The sequence below is a fragment of the Oryctolagus cuniculus genome, chromosome 6, assembly GCF_051225735.1.
Source record: "Oryctolagus cuniculus isolate XC-2025 breed Fujian yellow rabbit chromosome 6, ASM5122573v1, whole genome shotgun sequence".
Taxonomy (NCBI): domain Eukaryota; kingdom Metazoa; phylum Chordata; class Mammalia; order Lagomorpha; family Leporidae; genus Oryctolagus; species Oryctolagus cuniculus.
The window spans coordinates 54,800,073-54,820,000 of NC_142872.1; the positions used below are offsets into that span (position 1 = coordinate 54,800,073).

The window sequence follows — 19,928 nt, forward strand, 5'->3', positions numbered from 1 at the left end:
TAGTACTAAAGGCTCTATTAAATGAGATAAAAATTCCTTTCTGTTTACACCTGGATTTGAGATGTTCTATCACCACTGTTTCTCTAGATAATGGAGGAAAATCATCTAAAAACATGGAGCTTTTTAAGACTCACCATAGACAAATTTCACACCGGCATTTTTCCTTCAGTTTTCATCCTGACTTTCAGTACTTAATAGTTTAAAAACGGAATGCAGTTTGTTAATAACGAATAAATGCACACTTCAGACTATGACCATTTGATAACTGAGTATATGAAACTAACACAAATGTGGATTTGTCTCCAACTTATAGATAATAGTAAAGCAGAAAGTCTTCTTTCCCAGGGAAGTTCCTTGAAGACGTTTAGCCCAGTGCAAAATACAGCGAAACTCTACTGTGAGTTTTTACAAATTCTGCATAAGTGACAACAATGCTAGCACTTCCTGAATGATGGGTTTTCAAGATTTATAAAACTTATAATAAAACCTGGATGCTACCCAAGCAAATATTATCCCTGCAAACTCTCTCCTTATTAATGTATTTATCTTCTTGAAAGCAGGACAAAAAGCAACAAAAAAATTATAAGGAATTCTTAAGTAAAAACAATAAAAAGTTAATTGCTAGTGAAACAAAGGACAATATTTTGGCTATTCATATTATCATTTTATAAAACATCTTATAAGACTCATTTATAATTCTATAGAATAAACCGTTTTTTAGCCTTTTGTAGTATCTGCCTAGATGTTTCTGTTAAAACAGACATGTTCCAGTGATTTTATATCAAAATCTACAAATTCCACAAAATATGAAAAGAAACCTGAATTAATATAATCAAGTTATAATTCAATTCAATATTTTTCTCCAAAAAGAACAATTATTATAACATACACCATGACAGATGGCATTGCATTTTGAAATGCTCCTGATTTTTTGCAGTGGGACTAAACTTCTGTGTAAGGTGGGACTAACAACACTTTATTTCAAATATCAGAGAATGGGCTACCACAATGTGCCAAACAGTGGAACATTCAGTTCAATGTCAAGTTCATTATTTTGTACTGATGTTTTAAGATATAGATTTAAGGTAACTGCTTATTCATTAGGAAATAACTCTTGAGATATAAAACAACCAGAATGTGTTGCTCTTGATTTGGGTTAGCTTATGTTTGGCTGACCTGCATGGCTTCAGAATTCTCCAGTTTTAGTTCATGGATTCTAATACTTCATAGAAATTCTCTCATATAGTTTCTGATGACCTTATGTTGTCTGTTTGCTATGAGAACTTCTAAATTGTTATTCAGAAACAAACACGATCCTAACAATATCCCATTACCTTTACATATTGTTTCTCTAACCTTCTAACTGAAAGATTTGGTCGTGAGTGAACATCAGCTTTGTAAGTACTCAGTATCAGGTTTTACATTCCATGTCCATTGAAATATATTCCTATGTAAAAAGGCTACCTTAGCCAGCTTGATTCTGGACAAATAAAAACAAGGTTTTTTATTATTTTTTTATAGTTTTATTCTGTAAGCAATCAGATTTGGACATGCTAGAATTTACTGATGGAAAAATAGGAGAAACATACTCTCTTATCCTAGCCAAATGAGGCACTAACCAAAGGGCTCTAACCAGTCTTCTCTAAAGCTGTCAATCTAAGATGCAACCACACCTACACTTAAAAGCATCTCGGAATTTCCTAAACTCAGCAGGATGCAGTCTTGTTCGTGATGCTGTCCTGGAAGATGTATGATCGTTCATGACAATTCTGGCCACTGCTGCCAAAAAGAAATGAGACAGCTACTTGTCAAAGAGGGGGGAAATAAGCTAATGAAAGTCTTCATTTGGACTTTTCCCGTTTTTCTCTAAGTACAGACATGCCCCTAACAGGCACAAAAACCCAGCTCCCAATGCTGATCACTAGGAATTTTAAGTTATCAAAATTAAAAATAGTTTCCTGAGGGCAGCATTGTGAAATAGCAGGTTAAACCACTGCCTGTGACACACCGGCATCCCACATGGTCTTTTTTTTTTTTTTTTTTTTGGACAGGTAGAGTTATAGATGGTAAGACAGAGAGACAGAGAAAGAAAGGTCTTCCTTCCATTGGTTCACCCCCTAAATGGCTGCTACGGCTGGAATTGCGCTGGTACAAAGCCAGGAGCCAGGTGCTTCCTCCAGGTCTCCCACGTGGGTGCAGGAGCCCAAGCACTTGGGCCATCCTCCACCACTTTCCCGGGCCACAGCAGAGAGCTGGACTGGAAGAGGATCAACCGGGACTAGAACCAGCACCCACATGGGATGCCAGCACCACAGGCGGAGGATTAAGCAAGTGAGCCACAATGCCAGCCCCCATATGGTCTTGGGTTTGTGTTCCGGCCGCTCTAGTACCGATCCAGCTCCCAGCTAATGTCATGGGAAAAGCAGCAGAGAATGGCCCAAGTCCCTGGGACCCTACAACCCATGTGGGAGACCCGGATGATGTTCCTGACTCCTGGTTGTGACCATTTGGGTGGTAAACAAGCAGACAGAAGACCTTTCTCTCTTTCTCCCTCTTTCAAATAAACCACACAAATCTTAAAAAAATATATATATATATAGTAGCGGTAGTACCAATGGAGATATCTTTAATGATAACAAAATTGGTTTTTATAGTTAACAAATTATATGAGTCAAATGAAATATTTTATTTCCATCTTTTTCTAAAAGTATATTTTGTGTGTTTCACCCTCATAAAGGTTTTAAATGTATAAAATATGTTGTAAAGTAGCAAAATCATAAAATTCATAAATAAATAAATATTTATAGAATGAATATATATTACAAAATTATTTATAGATGGGCATATAATCAAAAAGGTTTGCAACCATAACTGCAGCCCATATATTGCACTGTTGGGTACTACTTTTCCCTGTTGTAAATCTGGTCAATCAAGAAAAAAATGAGAAAATGCAAGACTCAGGACCTGCAGATGGGGATTTATGTCCCTCATATGAGCCTGGCCTGCCTTTGCAGACGACAGCATCAAACACAGCAATACTGTGTTGAAAATGATGGTAGCCACATATGTTTTCATTATATTGTTATTGAAAATATGTGTATACATTTTTAAAGCTTTTCCATAATTCATTAACTATGTATTTACTAACACTTACTTGTACATTTTCTACTGAAATATGGAAAAATATTTTGTAACTATTTCCAGATTCTCTGTTTCACTTATTCCTTTAATGGTGCCCTGCATTGTTCGATGGCACAAGAGACGTCAGGGTAGACAACCCAGAATTTTCTTTTGTGGGAGTTTACATTCTACTGAGAGTAACACGTATTGAACAAATAAACAGGATATTTTCAGAATTGCGAAGAAGCTATTCAGAGAATAGAACCAGGGTAGTGTAATAGAGTTGGCTTAGGTGTTGGCTTCATTGTAGTTAAGATGATTGCGGATGGCCTAAGGCTGCAGTGATTTCTAAGGTGAAACTGACGAGTTCTTCAAAAGACATCCTGAAGCTGTCCACTCCTACTCCTCTCTAAGCAAGACTGTCAGTGTCTCAGAGCTCAGCGGTGGCAGCTCATGGACATCCTGCTAGCTGTACACCTGTGCACGCTATCCAGCTTCCACCCCGGCCTCTACAGCCAGGAGACTGCAGGCTGCATGTCTTCTTATTGTCTTCAGATTCCCAGGCTCCTGCCTTCTCTGCTGTGGCTGGTGTGGGCCTGGGTCATCTGTGCCATTGCCCCATAAGAAGCCTTTCCCATATGCATACTGAGTTATGGAAAACATAGTAGAAAGGAAAACTCTGAAGGAGTTGGGAGTACAATTCTGAATCTACTGCCTTCCTAGGTGAATCTCTGTACCCCATTGAGAGACGGCTGGGATATTTAATCTGGACTGCAAATTTTGAGTTTTCAAATACAATAATACCTACAGGCCGGGAAGGGGGAAATTTTAAATTTCTTCTGATATTTTGGCTTGAATTGTGTTATTTGTTTTCTGAATAGATTGTTAATGAAAAATAGAGAGATAATTTTTAATCAGCAAGGTTCCCTTGACATCCTGCTTCCCTGACGGGTTTTCTCCTTGCATTTCCTGGAAGGAGAGGGCACGCTGGAACTACTCAGAAATAATGTTTCCTCTTCCAAACAAGGTCATATTTTTTCTTTTTTTCCTGTATATTAATTTCTTACTGTTCCCACCCTCTAACACTAAAACATCGACCTTGCGACTGTATGTTTTCCTTTGAGTAGATAAATCACCATTTTTCCTTTGTTCATTTGTTTAGCAAAACTGGAGGGAATACAATTAAAAGAAAGCGTTTTAAACAGTGTTTAATTGTACAGGTAAGCAGGACAAGCTATCTGTGTTGTATTACCACTCCTAGTGACTGTGCAACTTTGTTGCTCTTTGTTCACTCACAAACTCTGCAGAAATTTGTGGGTGCTAACAAAGAAGGCCATGTTGCTCAGGCAAGTGTCAGCATCCTACACTCCTCTCTCTCCTTTGATCTCTTCCTCTGAATCCAGTGTGCCCAGGGCAGGAGTAAGTTCCTGAGCTCTCACAGACTGGCAGCTGCTCACGATCTTGGAATCTGATCAGTTCATTAGTATTGTCCTGCAGTTCTACGGGCCTCAAGTCCCCTGATCCTTACCCTTTGTCCATGCTTCTAAGCATTAATGAATTCACTGGGACTTCCAAAAACCCAGATTTGGCCATGCCATTTGGGGGCATTGGTGATGAGGCTTATTGAATCCTATTTTGCTTCTCCTCTCCACACTGGTGAAATGGTGCTCAGAAAAATAAAATAAGCCAAATAAGTTAAGATGACCCAAGTTTTATAAATTTTCATTGATATTAAAACAGAACTCAACAAGTAAGTTTATAATTTCCTCTTATAATAGCTGCATTTCCTGAGCTTCCTCAACTTGATTTATTACTAGCTGATTTATATGTTTAATTTAATATGCCATAATATCATTGTACTATATTTATATACAAGTCAAGGTATGTGTATATGTTGTTCTGATAACAGTTAATTAAATTAAAGCATTATGTTATTATAATTATATATTCTGATAATTATATTATTCTGATAATTACATGTTTACATCCCTATGAAATATATTGGTTTATTTTATCATCATAATTTCCTTTTTGGTGAAATAGTATCAATATCTATTTCCTAGGGCTATGGTCATAATAATGAGACGATGCTTGCTCAAAGTTCCTGGCACACTAATTTCTGTCTCACATCTAATCATCTTGGTTGTTTTATTTTCCTAAGGCTTGTGCCTCCTTGATTACAACTTTGCCTTAGACTTGCTTTGTTTTTTGTTATTTTTTTTCTCCCATTCCATTTCTCTCCCTGCACTACCTGTGCTATTCCCCACTGACTTTGCTTGATTTAGGAAATATTCTAAAAGGCTTCCTCTTCAACACACATCACTTGCTTTCTTGCCCCCTCTGCCTCAGAAGACTTTGCATTTATAGTCTGACCTATTTGAGAGCACTTCATGCAGTTGGTGGAAGATGTACTTCATCTTTTGATTGCATTTTACCACAAACTTTTTTATCAAAATGGACATTCTTATTTCAGTTGCAATTGTGGAGAACATGCAGCCTTATGGTTCTAAGAAGCACATGAAAACTTTTTTTCTGTTTGTTTTTGTTGTGTTTGTTAATAAATAAAATTTTGAAATTAAATACCATTACTACAGATGGCAGAGAACGTAGGATCAGGAGCAGGATAAAGCCAGTGAGGTGCCTACACAGGGTGCAAAGTTTAAGGAGAACCTTTCTCTTGGCTTCCTTCAGATACAGGGTCAGCCCCTCTGAGTGTCCCCTTCAATTTTATACATTGGGAGTCTGACTTGTCTTACTGTGGCCCAGGTAAAGGAAAGACTCTAGGTTTTTTTCCCCTAGTTTCCAAGGCTGGTTAGAGCATACTTAGATTCAGAAGAAAGATATTCTGTTTGGGGTTTTTATAATGATTGGCTTACTCAGTAGTCCTCTTGGAATTTGCTGTGGCATGATAACAAGTTTAAAATCAGACAATGGTGTAGTAAAGGCCAGGTGTTCAAAGTATAATAAACAGCTCCCTAAAGATTAGAAAATGAATATTTAACTAGATGACTACATTTGATTTCCTTCATTCATTTTTTATGATTTCACTGAAAAGCTCCTTGATGGAAATCACATTGACTGGATTTTAATACCTTCTGGTAAATGAAACCTGCCATTCTAATGGGGTTACTATGTCTTTACAGAGCCTTATGGTAAACTCTGATGACCAGTGATTTTCTCAATAGTTAGGAATTTGGGACTTCTCTGGAGATTGTACATCAGGAGTGTAGAATGTGTCCTCAGAGCTTGATAATTGTGATGAAACTATTATATCAATCAGGTCCTGTCTACAAAAGATCTGTTGGTTTTTGAGGAAGAAAAAAATGGCTTCATTTATTGAAGCTTGAAGAGCTTAATTATGGTTATTTCAGAGGCAAAGGGAACTCTCCTGCCCATCAAAACCAAGTTCCATGCTTAGGATCTACCAACCTTTCTTGAAAAGCTGGGCCCAAGAAGAAAATTTCTCTAGAGCTGAAATTCATTAAAAATTAGCATTTAGTACGCTTACCTTGGAAATAGAGATCAGAACATCTGCCTTTATGTTTCTATCATGTTTATCTTGTGACAGTAGTTACGGCAGCTAATGCCTGTAGAGTAAGAAACACTTTTGAGTTCCAACATCAGATTTTGCTAAGGAGGTTTTTTCCAATTAGCACAATTGACAATTTTCATCTAATTTGCCTGTTGGAACTCACAGGCAAATCCTAAAACAATTCTGGAACCTGATAAAAATCATTGAATTTCTCTATACTTGTGCATATTCTCATATTCTCGTATAATGCCTTGTCACCTTCATTCTTGTGCTTATGCTTCGAACAAGCCCGGGTATAATTTTCTTGTTATTGTTGTTGTTGTTTTAACATGTACCTGTTGACATTAAAGGAAATTCTCAAGTGTATTGTTGTCATGTCATGCTAATTATCAAAGATTCTCATGGAAGATTGATCTCAACACAAAGGCATAGTCCTGAGACACTTGACATTTCATAAGGTGTCCTGCTTTATAGCCTTCATAATGGTTACCTATTGCACTTCTTTTCACCGAATTAAATTAATTGCAAACCTAAGACAAATAATGACTTTCTGATTATCTGTCTCTAAAGGATGGAATGAAATGAATATTGTCGCTCAACAGAGAGACAAATAGCTTGTATAACCTTTGGGAGAAAAGCAAAACTATTTGAAATAGAAGTGCTTTTCAGGCTTTTTAGAAACATTTTATCTTTCCTTCTTTATCATGGTTGGCAGTGGTTACAGTGACAGCTGTTGCATTTCAGAATCTGATCAAATCCTCATGGAAGCAGTAACAGAGACTGAAGAAAAACTGGTAGTATCAGGTTAATCTAGGATTTTCAAACTGGGTTTAGATCAAAACAGAAATGCAAGATTTCCTAGTGAATAAGGGTCTTGGTTGTATTCCTATAAAGCTGTTCCTTCACCCAGTCTAGCATGAGGCTGCTGAAATGCAGAAACCTGTCACCTCTGAGATAAACCACTAAGCCACCTCTGTGCTTGGCCTTTTCTATGGTCTGTGGGCAGATCTTCCTGCTGCAGATATTTCCTATCACTTATTCTCAGCACTAGCTTTTGTGTTATAAGCTGATAACTTTAACCGCTGCTTTTCCCGTCTTCTAGATTCAACGAAGACATCTAGACGGCTCTGTGTGATGTTCTGAGAGCAGCCCTCGGTTGAAACTCTTCTGTAGGTAATTCCCAAGAATGACAGCGTGTGTGTTTTACAGTTAAAGGGTTGTTGCTCCTGTGTTCACCCAATCAAAACATCTGTGAATGCTTATTTCTAAGTGAATATGCAAATCAACAGCAGCCTCATTTGGTATTTTTCTTGTTTTAGTTAGGATCCTAAACATTCTTGCTTATATTTACAAAACAAACAAACAAAAAAAAACTCATCTGCTCCTTCCTCCTTCCAGTCCAGGTTAGTTATCTAGGTCTCTCATTACACTTTCAAGTTACCATTTAAAATAATTCATGGGTTTCATTTCTGTTCCAGAAACTGCTTGCTGAAAAAGACAGTGTCTTATTCTCTTTCTCCTTTTCAAACCTCCAGTCCATGACCTGTAGGTGTTTAACAAAAGTTGTACAAATGTTTGAATGAACTAATGATACCAGGTAACTAGTTAAAAATTGTGTCGATAGCTGTAAATAGACCTAGATATAAAATCTCCTATCTACAGCTCCATCGAATATCAACTTTATGTGTCCACATTTTTTACTAGTGTGATCTTTTTCTTTTAGTTTCAATCTCAGCCACCACCCTGACATGTCTTTTCTGTTAGAGGAACACATGACAGTGCACACTTTTCCTTTGTTGTATCTATCGCCCTGAAGAAAGGGTGTCCCACAGCAGGGAGATCTGATGTGTTCTAATGAGGTTGACTGTCTGAGAGCTGCTGGCTCTCACCCTGGGAGTTCTTCCTGTCACCCAGCATGTCTCAGCCTATGTGTTAGGCAGTTGGTGAATGAGATTTTGGAGAAGTTCCAAGCTATAGTTAATTACCTACTTCTTCAAAACTCAGCTGACTTTGCTGTCCTCACAGGTGGCTTTGCTCTCTGTAGTAAGTGGTTGGTTGGTTGGTTTGTACCTCTAAACTTATTTATAGTTTTATTTAATAAATTAGAAGCATGACAAAATACTGAGGCAAATTACACATTACATTAGACTTGTTAAAAAGTTTTTTAAAAGGCAATGAGAGAATGTAAGTTATGGGACTTTAAAAATGGTCAAGAATCCTACAGCTAAAAGGAATTTATCAGCAATTATTATTCGCTTTGCTTTTTAAGAAACACTTGAAAATTCTAACATTTGAGCTTCTGACATGAAACATTTTAGTTTTTTGTTGAGATTTCCATGAGTTTTTTTGTTCTTTTGAATTTTATTTTGAATATAAAATGGGTTGCTAGTGTGCATATAGGCTTTCTGCAAATTTACAGCTTTTGTATGCTTTTTTTTTTTTTTTTTGGTTTTCCAGTTCATTCCATTCATTTTGATTTTGCTTGTTCATGCCTTAAGACTGTAAGACAATAAATTTTTTGATAAAGATGATACATCCACTCTATAAATGACAAGTCTATGGGATTTGGGAAATGGAATGGATGGCCAGGAAAAAGAGGAAGTTGCAAAAAAATTGGGTGGTTCTCACAGAGCATTTTACTTACTAAAATTTAATGCCAAAGGAAATTGTTGCAGTGTAAAAGACTTAGTAAAAAACTATTGATATTATATATATATATATATATATATATATATATATATATATATATATGGTATGGTCAGAGGACCTGAGAAATTGATGAGTTGCTGATATGGGCTGCTGTGTTTGAAGACATTTCATGAGTGAATTCTGAAATGGGGTCCTCTGTTGGCTACATACTTTGCAAGCCTCAGTATTATTGATCCATTGAAGACAAAGGAGAAAACGTTCTGATTGGTATGCTAAGAAGAGCTTGCTTCCTAGGGAAAGCAGTATCGTGCTTCCTAACTTTTCACTGCAATTGTGAGGCCCACCTAGGAAGACAGAGGTTTGAATTATTAAAGAAACTGAGTTTTCTAGCCTTGAAGCAGAATTTTCAATATTCTGCAAATTTTACAACATCTTGTTTGGAAATACATGTTTCTTTCTCCTGTTTAGAAGCAGAAAAAAAGATAATTCACTCAAGGAGTGCAAAAAGTTACTTATGACCTTGAAATTCAGTTGAATGCATTAAGGTGTGATTGGAATTTTTAGACATGTCTTAAGAATCAGTATCTTAGATTTTGAATGCCCTGCATACTGTTTGATATTATGTCAATCCCAAAATAATCTGTGGAGAAAACTAAATGTTGTGAATATTTGAGATCTTTTTGTGTAGATTAACTGGTGTAACTAATTTTCAATCCACATTTGAAAGGTTTTCCACTTAAAGTATCCTGTTTTCTTATTTTGTTATGAAGTGAATATATTTAAACCAAAGAATAAAGTACAGCTCATAGCATGGAGGAGCCAGTCTTTTGCTTTCTTAGAAGACAGTCAACCTAGTAGCTTAGGTTGAGCATTTTGGAACAATACAGGTCTGAGGTATATCCTCATGTTAAATTTTCCCAACTGTATTTATGTAATCTTTGACAGCTATCTAACATCTTCAAATTACAGATATCAACCTGTAAAATGGGATTAAAATTAAATCTTGGCAGAAGAGTTTGTTATAAAGATGACATTAGAAATCAAAAAACCTGGAGCAGGATCTAAAATACAATAAATAAATGTTAGCTATTCCCATGTTTTCTGTAACTCTATGAAGGATACTGTAAAAAAGATAGATATGTATTGGAGTCAAATGCTATGAAATCTTTTTGGTCAGTAAGATGTATTCCAGGGAGATATTTTGATTGTACTTTTTTTTTTTGGGGGGGCGGGGTGGGCTGTACACAAGGCTTAGGAACACATAAGTTCTAAGAGAGCTGTGACAAGGTCTTCCTTCTCTTAACTGGAGTTCTCATTAGTGCTGCTAATGAGAAAAGCTTAGGTCAATAGCCAGAAAATACACCTTCTGGCTGGGAAAGGGAAGAGGTCCAAAGGTCAAGGTGAGAACCCAGTGAACAGGCCAGACTGTGACAGTTTATCATCCAGATTAACTGTCAGCTGGTCATCAGCAGAAGGTGCACCGTCGTAGAGAAGAGAGATGATCACAAACTCTCACAGCTGGAATGAATTAAAACAGTATGTTTCTTGACATCAATCAGAATAGCATTAGAAGAATTTCCTTTGGAGTTCAGGCAAAACATGAATCTGAGGCACAAAAATGTTTGATGCCAGATAATAGAAAATTATTGCTTTCAGAGCAGTAGAAGGTGGCTTCAAAAATGGCCATGTGAAATTCACATTATCTTGTAGTTGCATTTCCATTTTTTGTGAATTTTTTTGAATTCCCCTCATATACCTGTATGGCATGAAAGTAGTTGTGAGATGGAATGGGAAGTAGAGGTAAATCATGTCACAAATCATAGTTCATATCAAAGGAATTTCCTATTTGAAGATGAGCATCTTTGGTCTACATGGGAATGCTTGTAGTCCTCATGCAAACACCTCTGTTAATATATCAATTTCAATTTGATTTACTCATTAATTTATTTTTTCATCCATTATTGTTTTGTTTCTGCTGGATAACACTATCATACCATAATCTTTTTCTGTCAACCTCCTCATTTTCACCTTAGTATGTTGACGTACTTATTTTCGTTCGTTTTACTTTTCCCATGGAGCTAGATGTGCTTTATATTTATTTTCTAGCTATGTGATCATTGATGCTAGACATTTACCTTCTGGCTGTAGTGCTCTCTTTCTGCAGTCCAGGTCTTGATCAAACATTCAGCAGGTTTTCTGTAAAACATGCAATGGAAAGTGATAGTCTACTCTCACTCATTTATTTCCTCTTGGTGTTAGAAGCAATCATGAAGTCTTTACCTGGATTTAGACAGCCTGATACTGCACAACTCTGCTCTTGTCTGACGTGCCAGGGCTTGCAAACCACTGTGCAGCCAGCAGGAGCCTCTCTCCTTTCCTTACACTCACAACACAAAGGGGGTTTGAACCCTTTCTCAACCTGGGCTTTCTTTGGCTGCTCTTCACTTACGCTTCCCAAAATGGACTTTTCCTCTTCTTTCTCTAGTATCTCACTTCAGATAACCCATCGTGAGAGATGACTTTATTGGTTAACGTATGTTGTTCTGTCATCCTTCAGTTTATTGACTTTATTTATTTACTTTTACAGTAACATAAAATCTTTTAAGTTTTTATTTTAGAATAGGTTTTAGTACACAAAACAAAATTGTGAAATAATCCACAGAATTCCTGTATACCACACACCAAGCTTCCCCTACTTTCATATCCTATATGACTATATGACTAAATTTGTCACAATTTATAAACCATATCCAACTTCCCCATTTATCCACATCTCCTACGAGTATGACATACTGGTTACAATTAATGAACTATACCCATCTTCCCCTATATTTTTAAGTACAAATTTCCTCTATCTCTCTCACTCCTGCTGTCCCTAGTATCTGTGAATAGTAGAATACAATGAATCTAAATTATCTATTCAGATGGAGTTCTTGTATTGATGTTTTGTTTTTGTTATTCAATTCCCATGTATGGAGGGAGAAAATTCAATATTTTTCTTTCTGTGTCTGGCTTACTGCACTTATCATGAGGTCCTCCACATCTATCCATCCCTTTTGTTACAAATGACAGGATTTTATTCTTGTTTATTGCTGAATAGTACTCTGCCATGTATACATACTGCATTTTCTTAATTAATTTATCTCATGGTAGACACCTTGGTTGATCCCATGTCTTGTCTATTGTGAACAGTTCTGTGATAAACATGGTGAAATAGGTATCTCTTTGACACAGCGCTTTTATTGCCTCTGTGATAACTTCTCTCCCAACCTATAATTTTTGTTTACCAATTTAATTATTTACTATGATAGATTTTGATCCCGTTAGCATGCAAATATCATGCAATTATATATTTTTCTGAGTTGACTTTGATTTTAGCCTTAGGAATCCGGGGAAAAAATAAAAAAACTTGGCCTTTGGTAGGTACTCAGTAATATTTTTAACAAATGAATGAATAAATTACAGCCTTATTATGTCATCACTGTCATAGTCTGTGATTTTCTTCGTGCTTTGAGTATTCAGTGTTTATTGAAGATGTGACATGTGAAAAGAACTTAGATTCTGTGAACATACAGATTAATAAAGACTTGTTTTTTTTCCTCTGCTTCAGAATGAACAAATATGTGCTACCTGCCTAGTCAATTCCTGGAGTGCTATGTATAGAAACATTCTGGGGATGCCAGCACTGTGGCATGGTGGGTAAAGCTGCAGCCTTCAGTATCCGCATCCCATATGGGTGCCTTTTGAGTCTACTGATGCAGCTCTCGGCTAATGGCCTTGGGTTATATAGTCATGTCACCTACATGCTTCTTCTACCTCATGGAACAACAGATTTTCAGTCTGCCTTTCTTGTGGCTATTTACAATTTCCACTTTTAGCCTTAAAATTTCTTAACACAGGCAGAAACCCACCCAGCTCTCTCACCCCCATATACCATTTTTCCCTCTCTCTCTTCCACGTGGCCAGTTCCTCTTTAGGGATTTATCCTCTAACTGCCACTTTGAACTCTCCAGACTAAGTTAATTTTTCTGTCCTACAGTTTCCAAGGGCCTCTGGCATTCACCTTGGCATTCTTGTCATTGTACATATATCCATGGTGTTGGTTGGTTAATGTCTGTCTCCCCAGCAGTACTGTAAATTTCATAAGTACAAGTCTGTCCTTGACTTGCTAACTATTTCCAGTACCAGTGACCTGAGATCAAGCTATGTGTTCTCTGGAGACTTCCTGTTCATATCAGATTATGCTATTCTCAAAGTGCCAAAATTACTGTAAGACATAGTTTTTAACATTGCCCTTAACAATTTTGATATATTCTCTCTGCTGTGGATTGGTAGATTATCTGTGTAGAGAGGATGGTTTCATCAAGTAAACATATTTTTAATCTACCATAATCAATGATTATAAAAAGTGAAAAAAATTTGGCGGTAAGTCAATATTTGACCACAAGGTGACAGGTGAGATTTGGCAAGGCCTGGAAAGTTTCCAGCTATTTTTGGGCACTATGAAAAGTATCATCCAGCTAGTTTGGCTTACACTACGCACTACCACTTCCCAATTTCTTTCACCTCTTGTATCATGGAGATTAGCAGTTAAAATTTTCACTATTGAGATAAAAAAAAAACAAACACAGTATAATCAGTCACTTTTTCAGGCTGAATCATATATCCTCCTCCCTAAAATGTTTTAAGCATAAAAAATATTTTGTATTGATTTATTATTTGCTTCACTTATCAGCTGATTTTGCTCAGTTTTTTTTTTTTTTCAAATTAGGCTTCAAATGCCCCTTCCTGTTTTTTTAAAGTGAATATGTGAATATGACAGAGCTCTTTACACTTTCAGAGCTAGCTACTTACATTTATAACCTTGAGGTTGCCTTTGATCCTAAATAAGCTTTTAATTACCATTGTAGTTACACTGGGTGAAAAAAAAAAAGATTCTATTATTTCCAGAACACAGCAAGGATATGACGAACACTATCTCATGAGTACAGTTATTTTAAGGCTTTTATTACTAATTATAGTTGGTTTATTATAATTCATTGTTCACTGGCCTTCTAGGCTATTTACTTAAGGTTCTCTTCAGTGTTACAGCTGCTTCTGCAGCTGCTATTCCTCTGAGACTCTACGACTTCATGAGAGTAACAGGGCTCCTATTTGGAAGAGTGTAATTGGGCTCAAGGGAGACACTTAACTTGGTGTCCCCTGGAATATGCTACAAGAGGGTGCATTATTCCCAACTCCAAGAAGAGGTTAAGAATATAAAGAGAATGGTGGATGAACCCTTTAACCATAATAAACAGACATAGCAACAATGAAATTATTCATTTATCTACCTACTTATTTATTTGGCTAGCTATCCATGTCCAGTTTTCCCACTGCACTAGATTCCACCTTTATGGATAAGTTTCCAAATTTCTTAATTCCTCATCAGGTCTTATTTCCTATTTTGTAAATGAGAAACAGTAGGTATTTTAGATTTTTATGTAATTTGTTTATCCAGCAGGAATGACTTAGCACATACTATGTGTCTGGAATGGATTTTGCAACTCACGAAAATATTTATTAACAAGAAGACCTAAACTTTATTGTTTTCTTTTTTCTTTAAGCTCAGGAAATTCCTGCTGACTGGCTCTTAGGTACTTGTTAAGTGGGGATATGAAAGTGTGTAAGAACATCCTGATGACATGAGCCGCTAGTTTTCTAATTGAATTGGGTAAGAGAATACTGTATTAGGTTCAAGATGGAGAAGTTTGTGCCACAAGTGTAATTTGCTAAATGTGTTAGGCTTTGAGGGTGGTCAGCTTCATTCTCTTTCACCACGTGTATGCAGGGGTAGCCAAATTTTACTCTTTTTTACAAATGAAAAATGATGTTCACTCACCTTACTCTGGTTAATATATCCTCTAGAGAAGGTTTAAGCAAGGATATTTAAAATACTTGTCTTAGCCATCTGTAGATCCTTGATTGAAATCTTCAAAAGCTGGCCCCCATTGGACTATTAGTGTAGATCAAATGTAAAATAACTCATCCAAGAGAGTGAATTCATTGCCCAGGGCTTTATACCCTCTTGTATATAGTGAAGAACTTAAATTATAGGAACTATAGCATCTCACCTGTTCCTGTATACTTGTTGTGTTCCAGAATCAGCAATCTTGCTACAGGACTGCAGTGGCAGCAGAACTAAGCTAGTGACAAAGATCTTTGGAGAACATACCTCATACAGAAACCAGTTCTAGCATAGTCTTTCTTATGCCGGTCAAGTGAATTGTTCCACTAAATAAAATTTGTTATCTCTCTCTCCCCTTATTTTAGACTTCAACTTGTGGAAGCTAGAGCTGGAAGATAAAAGATTGAAAACAAAATAACCAATGACAAACACACCTTGCCTTCTTGGTCACCTTCCCCACCTTAGGAATCTGTTTGCAGTTTACTTAGTAAAACAATGTCTGTATTCAGTTAGATGATTCAGAAGAGCTGGCCTGAAATGTTTGTAACATTTTTATTTGTGCAGATGTTTTATTTTGTTAAAATATATGATACATGAAGTTTACCATTTTATTTTATTTTATTTTAGAATTAGAACATAAATTTATCTTGGTATAAAAACTTTTTTTAATTTTCTTTTTTTTTTTACAATTTTTTTAACTTTTATTTAATGAATATAAATTTCCAAAGTACAGCTTATGGATTACAATGGCTTCCCCCCGCCAATAACTTCCCTCCCACCCACAACCCTCCCCTTTCCCACTCCTCTCCCCTTCCATTCTCATCAAGATTCATTTTCAATTCTCTTTATATACAGAAGATCAGTTTAGCATATATTAAGTAAAGGTTTCAACAGTTTGCACCCACATAGAAACACAGAGTGAAAAATACTGTTTGAGTACTAGTTATAGCATTAAATCACAATGTACAGCACATTAAGGACAGAGATCCTACATGAGGAGTAAGTGCACAGTGACTCCTGTTGTTGACTTAACAAATTGACACTCTTGTTTATGGCATCAGTAATCACCCTAGGCTCTTGTCATGAGTTGCCAAGGCTGTGGAAGCCTTTTGAGTTCACTGACTCTGATCATATGTAGACAAGGTCGTAGTCAAAGTGGAAGTTCTTTTCTCCCTTCAGAGAAAGGTGCCTCCTTCTTTGGTGACCTGTTCTTTCCACTGGGATCTCACTTGTGGAGATCTTTCATTTAGGTCATTTTTTTTTTCCCCAGAGTGTCTTGGCTTTCCATGCCTGAAATACTCTCATGGGCTTTTCAGCTGGATCCGAATGCCTTAAGGGCTGATTCTGAGGCCAGAGTGTTGTTTAGGACATCCGCCATTCTATGAGTCTGCTGTGTATCTCGCTTCCCATGTTGGATCGTTCTCTCCCTTTTTTATTCTATCAGTTAGCATTTGCAGACACTAGTCTTGTTTATGTGATCCCTTTGACTCTTAGTCCTACCATTATGATCAATTGTGAACAGAAATTGATCACTTGGACTAGTGAGATGGCATTGGTACAAGCCACCTTGATGGGATTGAATTGGAATCCCCTGGTATGTTTCTAACTCTACCATTTGGGGCAAGTCAGCTTGAGCATGTCCCGAATTGCACATCTCCTCCCCCTCTTATTCCCACTCTTATATTTAACAGCGATCACCTTTCAGTTAAGTTTCAACACTTAAGAATAACTGTGTATTGATTACAGAATTCAACCAAAAGTATTAAGTAGAACAAACAAACAAACAAAATACTAAGAGGGATAACGTAGTAAGTTGTTCATCAACAATCAGGGCAAGGGCTGATCAAGTCACCATTTCTCAATGTGTTCATTTCACTTTAACAGGTTTCCTTTTTGGTGCTCAGTTAGTTGTCACCAATCAGGGAGAACATATGATGTTTGTCCCTTTGGGACTGGCTTATTACACTCAGCATAATGTTTTCCAGATTCTTCCATCTTGTTGCAAATGACCAGGTTTCTTTGTTTTTGACTGCTGTATAGTATTCTATAGAGTACATGTCCCATAATTTCTTTATCCAGTCTACTGTTGATGGGCATTTGGATAGGTTCCACGTCTTAGCTATTGTGAATTGAGCTGCAATAAACATTAATATGCAGACAGCTTTTTTGTTTGCCAATTTAATTTCCTTTGGGTAAATTCCAAGGAATGGTATGGCTGGGTTGAACGGTAGGGTTATATTCAGGTTTCTGAGGAATCTCCAGACTGACTTCCATAGTGGCTTGACCAGTTTGCATTCCCACCAACAGTGGGTTAGTGTCCCTTTTTCCCCACATCCTCACCAGCATCTATTGTTGCTAGATTTCTGAATGTGAGCCGCAGGCAGAGGATTAGCCTAGTGAGCTGTGGCGCCAGCCTCTGGGGCTATATTTCTATCTTTAGGCTGGCTTACACTATTGTTGTTGCTGCTGTTTTTGTTCAATATATGAACTGAACAGAACAGTTTTGGAATTTCCTCAGGATACCTGTTATCTAATGGTATAGTGGGAAGAAAACCTTAGGAAGTAATGTTAGAAGCATTGATATAAAGAAAAATAAGAGTTTTTTGTTTTTATTTTTGTTTTGTTTTTGTTTTGTTTTTGACAGGCAGAGTTAGACAGTGAAAGAGAGAGACGGAGAGAAAGGTCTTCCTTCCATTGGTTCACCCCTCAAATGGCTGCTACGGCCAGCGTGCTGCGCCGATCCGAAGCCAGGAGCCAAGTGCTTCTCCTGAGCTCCCATGCGGGTGCAGGGCCCAAGCACTTGGGCTATCCTCCACTGCCCTCCTGGGCCACAGCAGAGAGCTAGACAGGAAGAGGAGCAACCGGGACTAGAACCTGGTGCCCATATGGGATGCCAGCGCTGCAGGTGGAGGATTAACCAAGTGAGCCAAGGTGCCAGACCCGAGAGTTATTTTTAGAAGTAAAATTTCTAAGAGGTAGGTGTTGCAGCACAAAAGGTTAAGCCACCAGATACCTGCATCTCATTACTTACTTCTTGGGATTGAGTTCCAGCTCCTCTGCTTCCAATCTCATCTCCTACCAATGCACCTTGGAGGCAGCACATGATGGTCCAAGTCACCTGTGTAGGAGAGCCAGATGGAGTTCTTAGCTCCTGACTTTAGCTTGGCCCAGTTCCAGCTCTTGCAGGTATTTTAGTGAACCAGAAGATGGCAGATCCTTCTGTCTTTACCCACCCCTTGACCCAATCACTCTGCTTTTCAAATAAATACATTTAAAAAAATGTTAATAACTGAACAAGTTAGAACTGCTTCTACCTAAAACATCCACCTCAGTGGCATACAACCATGAACATTTATTTGACACAGAACTCTGGCAACTGACTTAGCATTGGCTATTCTACGCTGGGTCATTTGTGTTAGCTTTGATCTATGTCTCTCATTCTTCTCTTGAGATCCAGGGGCTAAGGACAATTTTCCTATGTGATAGCAGAAAGAGATAATAGGCCAAATAGAAGTAAAGGAACCTTTTTAAGGTCTCAGTTGGGATCATCATCCTGCCACTTGTGTCTCATTCTGTTCTTTTTTTAAAAAAAAAAATATTTATTTAGTTATTTGAAAGGTAGAGTTAAAGACAGAGAAAATGACACATACACACACACATACACACACACAGGGAGGGAGAGGGGGAGGGGGAAGGGGAGGGAAAGGGAGAGGGAGAGAGAGAGGGAGAAGGAGAGGGAGAGGGAGAAGGAGGATATCTTCCATTCTCTGGCTCACATACCAAATGGCTCCAATGACCTGAGCTGTGCCAGGCCAATGGCAGAAGCTAGAAACCTCCTCCAGGTCTCCTATGTGGGTGCAGGGCCCAGGGACCTGGGCCATCTTCTGCTGCTTTCCCAAGCACACTGGCAGGGAGCTGGATCAGAGTTGGTGCAGCTGCAACTCGAACCAGTGGCCATGTGAAATGCTGGTACTGCAGGCCACTGCTTAACCATCTGCAGTGCAGCACCAAGCCCTCATTCTATTCTTTTTTTTTTTTTTTTTTTTTTTTTTTTTTGACAGGCAGAGTGGACAGTGAGAGAGAGAGACAGAGAGAGAAAGGTCTTCCTTTGCCGCTGGTTCACCCTCCAATGGCCGCCGCTGCAGCCGGCGCACCGCGCTGATCTTGGCAGGAGCCAGGATCCAGGTGCTTTTCCTGGTCTCCCATGGGGTGCAGGGCCCAAGCACCTGGGCCATCCTCCACTGCACTCCCTGGCCATAGCAGAGAGCTGGCCTGGAAGAGGGGCAACCGGGACAGAATCCGGCGCCCCAACCGGGACTAGAACCCGGTGTGCCGGCGCCGCAAGGTGGAGGATTAGCCTATTGAGCCACGGCGCCGGCTCCTCATTCTATTCTTTAAAGCCAATCTCATGCTTGACCCATTGCTAGGAGCCTAACACACACACACACATACATTATCCCTTTAAATGGAAGACTAAAAAGTCACATGGCAAAGGAAATGCATGTAAGTCAACTACATCAACATCCTTAGTAGTTTTAAGGTCAAAAATTAACTTCTGTGGTTATTTTTTTATATTTCACATGTGACTTTTCTGTATAGGACAACAGAGACACAGAAACTAAAATCTAATTAACATGGAGAGAGGGAGAGAAATAATAGATTTTTAAAAATCTGTGTCTC

At 37.9% G+C, this 19,928-nt stretch overlaps 1 long non-coding RNA gene across 7 annotated transcripts in view; it reads left to right on the plus strand.

The window, feature by feature from the left end:
* The window catches only part of LOC138850057 (uncharacterized), a 1,261,171-nt gene that overhangs the window by 978,737 nt on the left and 262,506 nt on the right, over window positions 1-19,928 (plus strand). For 4 of the 7 annotated variants that reach the window (XR_016235507.1, XR_016235499.1, XR_016235497.1 and 1 more), the window contains one exon: window positions 7,755-7,825. This is a non-coding gene — a long non-coding RNA (uncharacterized LOC138850057). Of the gene's footprint in view, window positions 1-7,754; window positions 7,826-15,613; window positions 15,788-19,928 lie in introns of those variants that run through there. The other 3 variants (XR_016235502.1, XR_016235501.1, XR_016235498.1) reach the window with 3 other exon arrangements.